Source organism: Neofelis nebulosa, chromosome 10 (assembly GCF_028018385.1).
Source record: "Neofelis nebulosa isolate mNeoNeb1 chromosome 10, mNeoNeb1.pri, whole genome shotgun sequence".
In the NCBI taxonomy this organism is placed as follows: domain Eukaryota; kingdom Metazoa; phylum Chordata; class Mammalia; order Carnivora; family Felidae; genus Neofelis; species Neofelis nebulosa.
Window position 1 is genome coordinate 2,569,564 of NC_080791.1, and position 16,039 is coordinate 2,585,602.

The 16,039-nt window shown below is 43.3% G+C and overlaps 2 long non-coding RNA genes across 8 annotated transcripts in view; one reads left to right on the forward strand and one right to left on the reverse strand.

The window, feature by feature from the left end:
- Positions 1-397: 397 nt before the first annotated feature.
- LOC131486729 (uncharacterized) overlaps positions 398-16,039 on the reverse strand; it is a 29,617-nt gene continuing 13,975 nt past the window's right edge. Inside the window, exons 3-5 of one of the 3 annotated variants that reach the window (XR_009249410.1) lie at positions 14,963-15,172; positions 13,891-13,979; positions 398-719 (exon numbers count right to left, since the gene is read on the reverse strand). This is a non-coding gene — a long non-coding RNA (uncharacterized LOC131486729). Of the gene's footprint in view, positions 720-13,328; positions 13,690-13,712; positions 13,785-13,890; positions 13,980-14,962; positions 15,173-16,039 lie in introns of those variants that run through there. The other 2 variants (XR_009249411.1, XR_009249409.1) reach the window with 2 other exon arrangements.
- LOC131486728 (uncharacterized) overlaps positions 13,697-16,039 on the forward strand; it is a 502,029-nt gene continuing 499,686 nt past the window's right edge. For 2 of the 5 annotated variants that reach the window (XR_009249405.1, XR_009249404.1), the window contains exons 1-2: positions 13,698-13,813; positions 14,323-14,680. This is a non-coding gene — a long non-coding RNA (uncharacterized LOC131486728). Of the gene's footprint in view, positions 13,814-14,322; positions 14,681-14,967; positions 15,054-16,039 lie in introns of those variants that run through there. The other 3 variants (XR_009249408.1, XR_009249403.1, XR_009249407.1) reach the window with 3 other exon arrangements.

Here is a 16,039-nt window from a genome sequence, read left to right on the forward strand (position 1 = left end):
TTCTCTCAACTCGTGCCCTGACCTCTGCAGACAATTCCTTTTAGAGGCAGCATCAGATTGCGTCTTCTCCACAATTTCATGTTAGAGAAGTGGGCCTGAGTACTTCCACGGGGGACGTGAGAAGTAACATTGGAAAGTCTTCCAGAGGGAACTGTGGCTCCAGCCGGCAACACTGTTGCGTCCACATCCCTCCTCTTTCCTGCCCCTTGATGTTGGCCTCTGTAACGGCAGGCACCGAGGTGGGCATGAGGGGTGGGGCTGAGTGAGGAGCTGGTTCCGAGGGCACCTGTCCCTTCCGACAGTCCCTGGGCATTGAAGGACAGGTCAGGGTCAGGGGCGTGGGTGAGCATGCACAAACCTTGGGGCCGAATCAAGGAAGGACGGCACACAGAGAAAGCAGAAAGCAGAACATTGGGAATTTACAGGAATGGAAAGACTGGGACAGAGCAGGGGTCAGGAATCTCAGATTTGTGGCAGGGGGATGCTGGCCGGAAGTTGAGGTCACAACCACCACAGACTGACATTGAAAAGGGACGCTTCAGTTGAGAGACCTGTCCACCGAGGCCGGCAGGTTGCGTACCCGCTTCCTGCCTGGGAGAGGAGCAGATGGTCTGAAGCCCCAGCTTCCATGGCTGTAGCGCACCTGCTGAACGTTCATCTAGAACATCCATCTGGCACCGGGTCCTGACCCCCTGCTCCTTACAGCTTCCGCGTCACTGCTGGATGAAAGTAGGAGAAATGAATGAATAGAGGGTAGCTGTAATTTTCCTTCTCCAACTTGGAAGGGAAAACAGTGCTGTGAAAATGTCTTCTCTGGGGCGCCCGGGTGGCTCAGTCGGTTAAGCATCCGACTTTGGCTCAGGTCATGATCTTATGGTTTGTGAGTTCAAGCCCCGCATCAGGCTCTGTGCTGACACCTCAGAGCCTAGAGCCTGCTTCAGATTCTCTGTCTCCCTCTCTGTCCGTGCCCCTCCCCAACTTGCTCTCTGTCTGTGTTTCTCAAAAAGAAATAAACACTTGAAAAAAATTAAAGAAATAACTTCCCTCTGTGCTGTTGTGTCTTCCTCCTCTGACCATCCAACAGCATTCGGACTGCAGCCAGGCACCAGCTGCTCACTGCTGATGCTCAGTAAACTGAGCTAAGGAAGAGAGTGTGAGCACATCCAAGAAGGGAGTAAAGTACGTTTCTCATGTGAAAGTTCAACTTGCCATGTTTCATTGAGATTTTGCACCTACTCTTCCGATTTCTATGGAGTCAGCCCCGCATGAGCTGAGTGTTTCACGTATCAAAAAGCAGACTCATTATTATCTTTCTTGCATCTGTCCCTCCCCTGTTACCTCTCCACCCCTTTTGTTAATCGCTAGAGCCTCCAAGCGTTCTGCTTGAGGCAGCATTATCTTAGATGATTTCCAACATCACAGAAAACAGTGCTGAGTCCTGTCATTTCCACCTTCTCGGGAACTTTCATGTGTGTCTTCACTTGTGCAATTCACTTGTCTTCACGGGCTCTCGTTGAGACTTTTTTGCATCTTTTCCTTGGAATAGGGCATGTGACTCCCAAGAGCTCTCCTTTCTAGTATCTTTCACTTCCTAATCCTCTTTTGTAAGTGGACTTCCTGAATAGCAGATCAATTATGCAATTCCCTCCTGAGACCAATACCCCAGTACCTCCTAATGCCTACAGGTTAAAATCAAAACTTATTAATATGGTTCCAGCCAAGCACCCAGGATTCCCCAAACACATTGTGCTTTGCTGTGTACAAGGTGCATCTTCTGCATTGAATTCTCATCTACTTTTTGCCTAATGACCTGCTACTTATCATTCAAGACCTTAAGTATAACTAATCTCTTTGATTGTTCCATCTTAAATAAAGTTGGTTACTTCCTTCAGTGAGTTGTCACTGTATTTTTATTTAATTTCTAATTTGGAATCACCATGCTCTGCTACACTTACTTGTTTATGTATGTCTCCCCTTGTAGATTATATATAAATGACTTGAGAGCAGATACCATGACTAAATGGTAAACATTGTTTAGCATCCTTTATATAGAGCTTGGCATATAGTAGTAGTGATTATGTAAGGAACACTGAAAGGCATAACTCTCAATTTCTCTGATTGCATTATTAAAGAAAATTTATATCCCCCAACATAAATTATCTTTTTTACTCTAATGTGTGTTCTACCAACCATACGATGAATAATTTTCTGCTTGTTTCAATCGAATAAAAACATTCCTTCTCATATTCAAATATCAGAACTAATTTCTTCATAACATGTATATGTGTGTGTGTGTGAGTTGTGTGTTTGTAGTATGTGTATGGTCAAAGAAAATTGTTTTCATTTCCTATAGAAAAAAAAGGACCAGTACTTCTAGAAACTTTCAAGGTCATCAAAAACAAAAATCTGAAAAACCATCAGAACCAAGAGGAGCCTAAGGAAACAAAACAACTACATGCAGTGTGGTGTTTTGGAATGAATCCTGGAATGGAGAAGAGCTCTGGGTAAAAATGAAGAAAATAGGAGCAAACTGTGGACTTTGTCTAATAATGTCACGTCAGCGCTGGTTCATTAGCTAAAGCAGATACACCACCCCAATGCACGATGTTACTTAGGAGAAACTGTAGGATATGTAGGGACTCCTTGTAGTAGTTTTACAACTTTTCTTTAAATATAAAACTTCTAAAAATCAAGTCTATCAGTTATTTAGGAATAGAGGTGAAATAGTTTCTGAGACAAAAAAATAAATGATAGAATGGTCAGCAAACTTGCATACTGGACTTGTTAAAAGGGAGGTCTTCGGGCAGAAGGAATATGGTACCAGATACTTGGAGCTTCCAAAGATGGTTAAAAAGCTTATAAAAGACATCTTCCCTATCTCTAATGACTCTAAACGACATGTTATTGTTCAAAGTGTAAATAGTAACAAAATAATGTGGTATTTTAACGTATAAAAATAAATGATGTGGCAACACAAGAAAAACAGTGGGAGATGGAAATAGGAAATGTTGCCTATATTGTGAATAAGGCAGTAATTTCTTTAAAAAGTTGAATAGTGATAAACCAACGATGTCTACTGTAAACCCTAATACGACAACTAAAAAAGAAAAATGAGGCTGTGGTCTAACTACTAAGCCAGTATTGGAGATAAAAGGGAACCATTAAGTAAAAATCAAGTCAAAACTAGGGAGAAACCAAAATGTGAAAGCACAGAGGGCGCCCAGAGGAAGCAGAAAGTGGCTCGAAAAAATGGTTGAGTGTACTTTCAAACATATCAACGAGGTTTAAAACATTTGTTACGAAGTAAGGATTGTGAAATTGGAGGAGATAACTAGGAGACTGCTGCACATGGGCCTCAAGAACCCAGATTTTCAATACGGAGACACAGAGAAGTGAAGCACCAGAGGATGCAAACACACAGGCACATGGCCAGCGGAAAGGCGGCGGGAGCGGCTGTGTGTGTGTCAGGTGGAAGACACTCCAGAACAAGGAGCAGAACTCCCACTTGCAGACAAGGGGTGCTAGTAGGAACCGGACCGACCCTCCTTCCTGAAACAACCAAACACAAACACACAGTACACACCTGAAAATGCAGGGCCTTGACCTCCAAGTGGCTGGAAGACAAGGAGGGGATCTCCCCATCCTTGAGAGAGGTCCAGGTATGGGCGCGGGGGGCGGAGTGTCTGTAAGTGTCCTGCCTCAGCAGTGACCAACAGCCGTCCCTGGAAAAGACCCGTCGGGCGGCCAGATTCTCGCCCTGACTCAAGTGAGGGTAGCCAGGCTCCACCGAGCCCCCTTTTGACGAGGCCTCAACCTTGACCTCTAAAAGCTTGAGGGAAACACTGAGCATAGTTTCTAACAGCCTCAAGGATGAAGTGCCTGCCTGGGAAAACTCAAGGCTACTAAAACAGTTGCCTGCTGTTCCCGTCAACACCTGAAGATTGGGCGCGTCTCCCAGTCTCCGTGGGACGTTCGAGCCTAACTTCAGTAAGCGCCACTTAGCAAACCCAGATGGCTTTCACGTGGGCCAACCTGTCCTTCTTGCTTTTTGTAACTTTTCACTTCCCTGTAATTTTTCTGCTGAGGCCTTTCCCCTCATTCTCCTTTTCAAACGTCCAGCCACCTCTGCACGTCCAAGTTGAGGTCAGCTCATTTGGGACACCTTTCCTACGGCCACAGTACAGGACGCCACTGATTGAAATGTGCCCTTTTGCTTTAAGTTGTGCTGGCCTTCTTTATCTTTGACCCTGGCCCAGCCCGACATTGAGCAGAAGGCTGGAGGCGGGAAGGAGTGGAGGGAGCCTGGCCGCAAGCGTGGGTCGGGTGCACCTGATACCAGGTCGGAGAAGGTTGGAGAAGGCTCGAGCTTGGTGAGCTGCAGAAGCCGAACTCTTGTTAGCTCTTCGACTTTAACGGAATAAACTCTGGAGCCATTTGGTGCTTTTAAGTAGATGAGCGACATCATTTGACTGAATTTTAAAAGGACAACTGTTAACTTTTGTGACTGATGTGGAGACAGAACGTAGCAGGTAGGGAATGGACACGGAAGTGGAGTGAGATCATGGGAATCCTGGGGGAACTTGATGCTGTTCCAGAGCAGGTGTGTAGAAGCAGATGAGGTAACAGTGGTTCGGATGTTAGAGGCGGTGTTACAGGGCCATAGTGCTCACAGATTGGATGTGAAGTTTGAGACAAGTGCTGGGGCCAGGGGTGTTTCCAAGGTATTCATCTGAGCAGAGAAAAGGGTCAGGTTGTCCCTCGCTGAGAGTGGAGAAACCCTTGGGAGGGCTTCTTGGAGGGGGGTGGTGGGACGCTTGGTGCGGACGTCAGTTTGAGGGTTCTGTTAGACGTGAAAGGGGGTGTGTTACATACAAAGGTGGTGTGCAAGTCTGGCGTTCGGGAGTGGAGTTAAGCCTTTGAAAGTCATCAGCACGTATGCGTGTGTGTGTGTATGCATAGTGTGTAAAGCTATAAGAATCAGTAAAATTAAGACAGTGGATATAGGAAGAGAGCAAAGAGAGCGTCTCCGAACTGATAACCGCATCATCTGAAAATCGAGTAGTCAGAGAGGTCAAGGAGACTCAGCCAGAGGATGGCAGAAAAGTCAGGAGGATCGTGAAGAAAGCATTTTCACCACAGAGGGTGTTCCCAGCTGTGTCATTCGCTGCCGCTAGGTTTTGACAGTTGACCAGTGCATTTGGCAAAGTGGAGGTTCTTGTTCATACAGACAGGAGTGTTTTTAGGGGAGTGTAGGGCAGGGACCCTGATGTAAGGGGGTTAATGAGAAAAAGGGAGGAAAGAAGGTGTGCAGTAAATGTGATGATTTATCCCATCTATAAAAGAAATAAAGCACTTCACACAGAGGCTCGCCTATCATAAATGATCTATTCGCTACAGTGATTGTATTATTGTCAATCAAAATAAAATTTATTTTACTACATTATGAGCTTATCCAGTCCATGGACTGCTGACATGTTTTAATACTCTCTGCCTTTTATAGGACCTTGCATTTAATGGATGATCAATTAGACACTATCAAATGAATAATTAAAAAAATATTCGACAGCTTAAATCATTTTGTGAGTTCTGGGTAAGGTGCAACTAAAACTTACCAGTTGCTGGAAGAAATTTCCCCATGCATGTGGAGAGGGAGCCTCTATCTGTGTTCACATACATAATATGAGGGAATTAAGCCCTTTGTGAGATCATTGATGTATACTCTGCTGGCAGAGTTAGTTTGGGTCATATTGGCTGTCCAAAATAGTCATATTTTAACCTAAAGAACTGTTAACTTTTAGACGAGATTACGCTAGAGCTAAGATAATGGAGTTGGCCAGTTGTGTTTTTATTATGTAAGTTATTGTTTGTAGTAGTAAAAATTGGCTGTACTAGGCATTTTCTCAGTGTTAATAATCAAAGTTTAAATGGGAGTAATTTTAAAATGTCTTTGACATATCAGCTCCAAATCCCCCTGTGTTAATTCTCGTGTTTTTTAAATGAATGACTTATGCAAGTTTTGCAAACTCATTGGAGATAATTGAATTCTGTTTGCATGGATACCAAATCAGGGCATCCTTCACTATTTTTTGATAAACTACTGACACTGATCGACAGGAAACAGCAGACAATTAAACAGAAAATAAAATGCCTGTTTTCTTAGGCACAGTGCATGCTCTGAAAACCAAAGCACTTAATTTGGGGAATAATAATGAACTTTCAACATGTTGGGTGTTGGTTTTACTCTCAGCTAAATTTTAAATCCCTTTGAGTATATTAATATTGAACACTGGGAATCTAAATGAAAATATTTTGCTTATTATTTATATTCACTGGTGCTGGTGAAAGTGAAAGCCCTTTTGCCAAAGAGAGTCCCCTTTCTAATATTGTTGAAAAATCTCATGGACAGAGAATCTCTGTTTTAACCTGTTTACCAAATCCACCTTGTAGACACAGTGACGTGAAGACTTCTCTTTAGAGAATACGTTTGCCTGAATTAGTCATAACGTGTTAGATACTGTGCATTTTGTTTGGCGCACACACCACTCCACAGCCCAGAGGACCAATATGCCCAAGGAATACTTGGGTTCTTCTGTCTAGAGGGAAATAAAAGGACACATTTCAAACGAAGCCCTGAAGTTGGGGCGAGGAGCACACAGATGGACGGGATGACCAAGCTGGACTTTTCCCATCTTGCCGAGTAGTTCAGACTATCCCCAGAGAAGCACCCCTTTTCTGTGTGTTGTTGACTTGGCCGTCCACACTGGAGATCAGAAGTCAAGGGGCTGATAGTTCGTATGGACGCACTCTGGTGGACTCCTAGTCGTTCCTCAAGAGCCAGGTCCAGTAGCCCCTGTGGAATCTCCTTGTTCTGGGTGTCTCTGACCCTCTCCTTGGACCCACCACACAGCAAGGGGTGCGTCTTTCTCATCAGCCCATCCCCAGTCATCTGCACTTAGTGATTGCTCTGTTAATACTGAATGTGAAAACCTCCCACTGAAAGACTGACAAGAATAGGGACTGTGTTCTGTTCTCCACGGCTGTATCCCCAGCTCCTGGTATCGTCCTGTACTTACCAGGCACTAAAATAATACCTATTACATGGATACACTGATGAGAATTATGCAGCGCATTATATCAGCTCTGGTTCCTGCCCAACTGGGTTGTTTTTCCGAAGGTCTGGCCGCTTGGTCCCTCCCACATCTGTCTGGTCCATCTCCGGGTCAGTGACTCTGATCTTGTATCCCCATTTCCTTCTTAATACATCTGCCTGCACACTCGGCTAGTGCTCTAGAGTGAAGGGGTTTAAAATTGAAATTGTAGCACGCCTGGGTGGCTCACTAGATTAAGCATCTGACTTCGGCTCAGGTCATGATCTCGCGGTTCATGGGTTTGAGCCCCGCGTAGGGCTCTGTGCTGACAGCTCAGAGCCTGGAGCCTGCTTCTGATTCTGCGTCTCCCTCTCTCTCTCTGCCCCTCCCCTGCTTGTGCTGTGTCTCTCTCTCTCTCTTTCTCAAAAAAAAAAAAAAAACAAAACATTAAATAAATAATAAAATAGAATTTCTAGCTACTTGTTTTAAATTTCTTTTCTGATAAACAGACCTCGGTTTACTGGATTGTCTGTAACTTCCGGAGTTCGTCCGCATCATCCTCTTCCTTGCTGCACTTCCCATGCTCTTCCCGGTGAGGCCCTTGACCTCAGCCCACACTCTCGCTTCTGACTCTGACCTTTCTTCTCGGAAGTGCATAGTAGAGTCCTCACGGTCTTTTATCCTGGACTTCTGGGTAGATTTCTGTCTGCTTAAGTCTGTATCACTGTGTGTGCCCTGTGTACCCTGCTCTCTCTGCTTCAGGTTCCTCTGCTGTCTTCGCCCCACTCCATCTGTTCTACATGGTTTTTAAATCTACCAGATGCTTCTATTTCCCATCTCTTTCCTGCTTAAAATCAGTCTTGCAAAATTTTTTACTAAAGAGAAGTTCACCTCCTTAGGGCACGCAAAGTTAACAGTATCTAGACCGGACCTATTTTTACAGTCTTTCTCCTCCCCTTGCTTTGTTTTATAATTATATTCCAGCCAAACTAAACTGAGCCCCTCTGCTCAAACATTCTCTGTAGTTGGCAAATATTTGCTTTGTGTCTGAAATAACACTTTCATTCTTTCTGTTTAAACCCTACTTACTCCACTAAGATTCATCTCAAATGCTACTCCCTAAGAGCATGCCCGGACTGGAACTCGGATCCAGGACTGCTCACACTCAGCGGGTCCCAGCCCGCTGTCACCCTGGTCCGTATGAGGCCCTCCTTCTGTTTCACCCAGCTACATAGGCCCTTGCAACCCACCCGTTGATCCTGTTCCTGCGCAGCCTTTCAAGAGCAACCCTTGGAAGGGGGTTAATCTATAGCCGTTGATTCATGTGTGTGCCAGTCAGGCCACCGGTATGTAAGTGGTGTTGGGCTGCAGGGCACGTCATGCCTTTTTCTGTCGTTCAGTGCCGCGGTTGTGGGAGTCCTGCCTGCCTCTCCGTGTGGACGTCTCGACTGTGGCTTGTAACTGCTGCCTCGTTTTCTGCCAGCCCACTCACTCCACCTCAGCCCAAGTGACCTTTAAAAACACACATTTGATCGTGTCATTCAGTCGCTTAGCATCCTTCAGCGATGTTTCATGTCATTTAGGATAAATACCACAATCTTGACACGTCCATGCGGTTTTCTGGGCTGTGGGCTGCAGGCAGCTCTTCAGTTCCCACCCTTACCCTTTTTCCTGCGGGTCCTTGTGCTACAGCCACATCAACCTCGTGCTCCTCAAACCCGCTTCATTCTCCGTTTGGCTCTGTCTTCGTTGGGCTGCCAGATTAGCTTGCACTTCCTCAGGGAAGCCTTTGAGGCCTTGCAACCTCAGCTGGGTTCCAGAGTCTTAAATATTCTCTCCCATTATCTTCTTACACTCTGCATGGTCTGTATATGTATTTATCTCTGGGTTCAGTTCTTCACTGTAGGTCTGACCCACCCTGACATCAGCTCCATGAAGGCTCAACCCTTCCCCAGTCTGTCTTGTTTCTGGCCAATGGGCAGCCTACAGTAAAGCAAGTGCTAGATGAACAGATGACCTAAGAAAAGCGTCTTACCCAAGGTCAGACACCTAATGAGAAGTCAGGCTCAGGACAAGGAAGTGTGGCGCCTTTTCCCTTCGTGAGTGTGATGGGTCTTTGAATGTAGTGCTGTGGTGTCTTCTGTCCATTTCCACCTCAGTGCCTTGTGGACTACAGGTGCTCACTACCACAGGAATGCACGGAAGTAGCAAGAAATGAGACTATTGATTATGTGGCCTTACCTTTGCACTGAATGGCTACTTAACTCTTCCATGAAATCTGCAAATCTTAGAAATCAGTGGCAAAAAAGGGCCATTGCCATTTTCTTACATTCATATGCAGACAGTAACTACATTTTCCATTTTTTACCAGGTTGAAGCTGTTTTTATTTAATTAATTAATTAATTAATTAATTTATTTTACAATCATAAGGTCAGAGCTACATTCTGAAAGTGTTGCCAGGAGATTCTGACTCAGAAAATGTCTGCTAAAATGTATGGAAGCTGAGTTGCAGACCACAGCCGAATAGAGAGAATCAATTTATGAATGTTCGCTTTATGCTCATTTTAATAAAGGAAAAAGACTAATGACCTCTGCTTAAAAGAGGATGGATGGATTCAACTTTCTAAGGATATTTCCTTCACTTCAGGAGAACTAGAATAATAAACTGTCATTCTCCCCAATTTGGTTTCTGCCTGAGCACCTCTTATCAATGGGCCTGTCACAATGCTGAAATTGGGAGCTCTTGCTATGTTGTTTTATAAAGCTAATTATCTTGAATCCTGCAGTATCAGAAAAAAAAAAAATTAAAAAGTGTCCCAAATAGACTTTTTCCCCCGCTTACTTAAATTCCTAGCAGTATGAGTGACATTGCCATGTTTTCACCAAGTGGTGTATTTATATTACTTACTGAATCCAGACCTTGAAAACCAAGAATGATATTTTTTCCTGTTGTCTTCGAAAAGTTAAATTATTTGGAAGGTCATACTATTTTAACTTGGGGTCGTGTGGATAGGTAGGTGAACAGACAATGTTGCCCCTGTTTAGTGTGAACAGAGAAGACACGGGGAGAAGAGTTCTTGGTCCCACTAGCCTGTGTCAGTGTCTGGCGGTCTATTATCTGGGACTCACTCCTTTGGTTTAAGGTATTATGTTCACGGGATTCTCGTATTGATAAAATTGTATCTAATCTTCAGCTTTTACCTGTTCATTAAGTGTTTCATCTTCACACACCCATTAGCCAGATGAGGTGTTAATACCCAGTAACAGAAAAGGAAAGCTGAAACTCAGCAAGGCTCGTTGATTTGCCCAAGGACTCGGTTGAACAAACATTCAGGCCTTCTGACTGGAGTATTTCGTCAGTATCAACAAGTGCTAATGAGTATTTACTGCACGTGCTTTGGGGCTTTTACGAGTCAGTTTTCATAAATGTAAACCTTTTTTCCTTTCCAGTAGACTCTCGTTGGACCACCTTTTACTGGTTTTAGAAGCGGCCGTCCCGCCAGGAGCTGCTTTGTCCAACAAGTTTTATCTGTCTGGTGCTGTCTGCAACTGTCAGGGCTCCCACCGTCAAGTCCTCAAGCTCTTGACAGGCCACCTGGTGGGATTCAGGAAGGCAAACAGGATAAGGATGAAATTCTTGAAGGAAAAAGAGGATGCTAGGCGGTTGCCTCTGGCCTCAGGTGGTTTAAAGAGGAGTCCAGGGGTCATATTGCATTTACGGACATGAAGCAGGTCCTCGAAAAGGTGACAGAGGACTGAAGCCAGCGTGAGGGTGAGAAGTGGCAGTTGCAGTAGTCACAATTGTCTATTCACAAGTGACAGTTCTCTAGTATGGCAGCTTAAGCAAAAACAGGAAGTTCACCGCTCCCATCACTAGATGGAAGAACAGAAGAGGGAGTGTGGGTGGAGGGTGGCTTCAGGGACGACTGTAGTCAGGGATCTGAACATCGGGATGCCCTCCACTTCTCGTTTCTACTCTCCTCTGTACAGTTTCTTCTTTCTCTGCTACTTTCCTGGCTGGGGTAGAAATATTTAGGAGATAAATCTGATGAACCACTTTGGGTCATATGCCATCTTCTTTGCCAATCCACGTGGATGGTCGCAAGTTTTGTGACAGCCCAGGTTGGGTCATGTGCCCACAGCTGCAGTCGGGGAGGAAGGCTGGATTGCCGGAAGAAGTGGAAATGGTGCATTTATTGCTTTTCAGACCAGGGATAGATCATGGGGAGCTTGTATGCCTTGCCTAAAAATTCACAGTTTATCCTATATGCAGAGCTTATCCATTGCAGGACTTAAAGCAGGGAACACGTAAGTTTTGAGGTCAAAAAATAATTCTGGTAATGATGTAAAGGATGAAATGGATTCCCTCCCCCCCCCCCAGGTTGATTGAGGCATAATTTTTTCCAGCTTTATTAGTATATAATTGACCTATAACATCACGTTAAGTCTAAGGTATACAGCATGATGATTTAGCACGCGTATACATTGTGGAGTGATTATCTAAACAAGGTTAGTTAACACATCCATCACTTCATGTAGTTACTTCCGTGTGTGTGTGTGTGTGTGTGTGTGTGTGTGTGTGTAGTAGAAGTGGGGGTACAGAGTAGGGTCATGCTTTAGAATTGGTATCAAGATAGAATCTATAGGATTGTCCAGGCTTGGAGGTGGAGAGTGGGAGAAGATAAGATATTTCTAGCTAATGTGATTGCGTAAGTGATGGTGTAATTCACAATGTACAGGAAACACAAGGAAAAGCAGATTTTCCAATCATCTTCTTTATAAAGTCATTGTAAGTCCTGCCCAGTTTTTATCTCTGGGTTACCGGGCAGTGACTGTGAGCTTTCTTATGTCTTATGTGTATGTATAGCTGTGTATGCATTGCACCTGAACTGCACACTACTTTTCAAATCTTCTGTAAGGGGAGCCTGGGTGGCTTATTTGGTTGAGCATCTAACTCTTGATTTCGGTTCCAGTCATGATGTCACGGTTGTGAGATGGAGCCCCACGTTGGGGTCCACACTGGGTGTGAAGCATGCTTGAGATTTTCTCTCTCTCTCTCTCTCTCCCTCCCTCTCTCTCTCTCTCCCTCCCTCTCTCTCTCTCTCCCTCCCTCCCTCCCTCCCTCCCTCTCTCCTTCTTTCCCTCCCTCCCTCCCTCTCTCTCTGCCCCTTTCCCATTCTTTCTCATCCTGTGAAAACAAACAAACTTCCTTAAAAGTTGGAACAAGGAATAGCTAGAGTGGATATGGGACATGTGTCTGCAAGGATCTCAGTGAAGAGCTTGGAGATTCTCCATGATTATCACACATTCAAGATTCTGAAATGGTCTCAAATTCACTTAATATCTTTCTATGTGGATATGGTTTTTCATGGAATTTTGCTTATGCTGCCACAGAGCTCAGGCTCACCGACTGTATCGTCTTGACATGGATAAAAACATCTCGTTCTTGATTGGATCTTACTGTCTCAAGCTATCAAGTGCATTGTTTGTTTTATGGTGTTTTTACCCATAAATAACAGGAAGAATATTAGCACATACTTCCTCAAATCATTTTGACAAGCTTTCTAGTGTGATCTTTTAAGATTCCATTATATAACAGTTTCAGGTCATTTTATAAGAAGTATTTGTATTTCTGAATCTCTGTCTTCTAGACCAGGGATTTCAAACTATGGCCAACAGCCTGGTTGCTAGTTTTTGTTTTGTTTTGTTTTGTTTTAATGTGGTTTTTTCGGAATACCGTCATTCCCATTTGTTTAAGTCTGTGACTACTGTTGTGATAAAATGGCAGAATGGAACATTTGTGATAGAAACCAGTTAGCCTTCAAAGCCTAAAATGTGTATTCTGTCTCTTTTTAAGGAAGAGTTGTGCCAGCCTCTGTTGTAAACTATGATTTCTTGATAAGGGAAGATCCTAATTACAGCTAACATTCTTATTAAAAGCATATAGGGGCGCCTGGGTGGCTCAGTCGGTTGAGCTTCCGACTTCAGCTCAGGTCATGATCTCGCGTTCCGTGAGTTCGAGCCCCGCGTTGGGCTCTGTGCTGACAGCTCGGAGCCTAGAGCCTGCTTCAGATTCTGTGTCTCCCTCTCTGTCTGACCCTCCCCCGTTCATGCTCTGTCTCTCTCTGCCTCAAAAATAAATAAACGTTAAAAAAATTTTTTAAAAAAAAGCATACAAGAATAGGGCGGTGAAATACTCTTTAAAAAAAAAATCTGTTTCCTCTGTCAGCTTCCTTTTCTTCCTGCAGTTCGTTCTGTGTCTGTAAGTTTGTGTGAATCTGCTGCATTTGCCTCACAGACCAGTACAAGTTGGTACAAATGGACCAACACCAGGGTATGTGTGTTGCACAGGTTGATTTTTTGGGTGAAATTGGAAAAAGAAAATAGATCATAAATATTTTCTGCTACTGTTCTGCTATTCTCCCTATGGCAGAGAATTCTTTTTCATTCAGAGTATTTCTGGGAGGAGCTAACAAAACCAAGACATAATGCTCTTCTCCATGCCTTCTGGTTTCAGTTTATTTCCAGGGAAACAGAGATGTCACAGTTGTGTCACAGTCCTTCTGTGTCCAGATATATATGAGTCATAAGATCTGTGGACTGAATGCACATTTAGTGAAATGACTTACAGTCTCTCATATGATGCTAACCTTTTTGTAATTCAGGTCCTCCCTTAGGCAAAATGAGGTCCCTTTCTGAAGGAAACAGAAGTTAAAAAATACAGGTAAAACAAACAAACAGAAGCCCGTATCCCTTTGCTGAAACAGGAAAGGGAGAAAGCAGTGGTTAGAGTCCCAGTACCTGGGGGTGGTTTCACATAGTCTTCCGGGATTAGTTTGAGTCTCTGTGCGATGACTTGGCCGCTGTGTGACCTAAGATCCATTTCTTATCTGTAATGTGGGATAATAATAGATCCTATTTTGTAGAGTTGTAAAGGAGATTAAAAGAGTAATTGCACATAAAGCACTTAGCATAGAGCCTGATATTTAACAAATGTTCAACAAACGTTAGCTCTATTAATAGGGGCAATAATACTTGGAAGGCTTATTACTGTCTTAGCTCAGTCTGCTGTCCCCAAATACCATAAACTGGGTAGTTTATCCACAGCAGGCATTTAGTTTTCAGAATCCTGGGGTTTGGAAATCTGAAGTCTTGATGCCGGCCAGCCGGGTCAGGTACTAGTTAAGACCATCTTCCAAGTTGCAAATGGCTGCATTCTCCGTGTATACTCAGGTCAGAAAGAGCGCCAGCTATGTGTCTCTCAATGGCCTCACTTTGTAATACTGCCACACTGGGGGGTTGAACTTCCAACATACGGATTGGGGGAGGGCACAGACATTCAAATCATAATACCCATTACTCTTAGGGAACAAATTATGTTCCAAGAGACTCTGGAATAACATCTATATAAACACATTTATTCAATGGGAGGCCAGGGGTTTAATGGAAATGAATGGCTACGCAGAAGCTGACAGACACTGAGAACTGGCCTGAAGGGGAGAAAATAGGACTGAATGGAAGACAGTCTTACCGGTATTTATATCTACGCTTTTAATCACATGCACTCTCGTCAGTAAGAATATGTCACCAGGTGAGTAGAATTACTTACTTAGAAGAGATTTTCAAAGTGGCCACTGCTTTATTTAAAAATAAGTTGATTACTCATATTTTTATAAATATGAAATTAAGAACACTATATTTTACTGTGGACATTAATTTTTAATGAATATGTAGAGTATTTCAATTTAATTGATATTTCTAATCCATCAACAGTGACCAGTAAATATACATATCTTCTAAAACATTAGATAGTCACAGGGAAAAAGTAGTAAAAGAAATAACAAATAAAAACCAGGACCCTATCTTTTCCTACCTGAGGAAGAAGACGAAGGATTTCTACCCGAAGGCCTGGAGATATGCCTTCCTCTCTGTAAAAGGAATGATGTTACTGAACAATATCACACTGACGATTATTCTTGTCCCTTTAGCTGTATGGTAAGCTGGTGGAAAAATCTGCAACCTGGTCATCCTTCTTGTTAAGTTCTTGACTTCAGAATACACTGGGGATATGATGGCGCCTTAACTTAAAAACAAACAAACAAACAAAAACGATGTTTTTCATTATAACCAAATTTCATTAAAAACATTTACCTGGTATTCCATTTCACAGATCTTCACGAGTTCTCCAGGGATCCTTCTGTACTTCATCAGTCACATGTGGTCTTTTCTAAACTAGCTTTAAAATGGATTCTTTTCGTTAGTAGGTATTTAGGCTTTCTTGTGCTAGTCATTTTTCCCCCCAAAATAGGTTTATTTTGGAAATTAAAAACTCGAGATCCATTAATGTTTCAATACCAGTGATCTTCCTACTGTAACTGACTGCTGAGTGTAATATTTTTAAAACCATTTTAAGAGTTATTTTAGAAATCTGATGATAGAAGATTATCCTGATTGTATTAGCAGAGTTGCAGGAGAAGCTGCAAATTAGCTAAAGTTATCTTCAAGAATAGAAAACAGGGATGTGTTTGCCAGACAGTGAGGATCTGTGGGTGATCCTTCAGGTCAGTCGATAAGCTAAGGTTTTACTTGAGTTGGGTTGTGATTATCTTTGGTAAGCTGTAGAGGTTTCCTTTTGAGAAAAATAAATATGAACCAATATGTGAATGGAGTCAACTGTGTAGTGTGCGAAAGTAGATTTCTTTTAAGAAATTACCTGTGTGCTCATCTGGGAAATTTAAGGCCGTTTTTAGTATTGCTGCTTTAGAACATCATACCGCACATAATTCCATCTGCCTTATGACGAAGCTAGACTGCTCTAGCAGTCAACAGAGAAACAACAGAGAAACAACATGGAGACATTGTATCTGTTTAAGTCAGGATTTGTCTTTCTTTTGGATTGCCAGCCTCCCTGAAAGTAATTTAAGTCCGTGAAGTCACAAAGCCGCTGCTG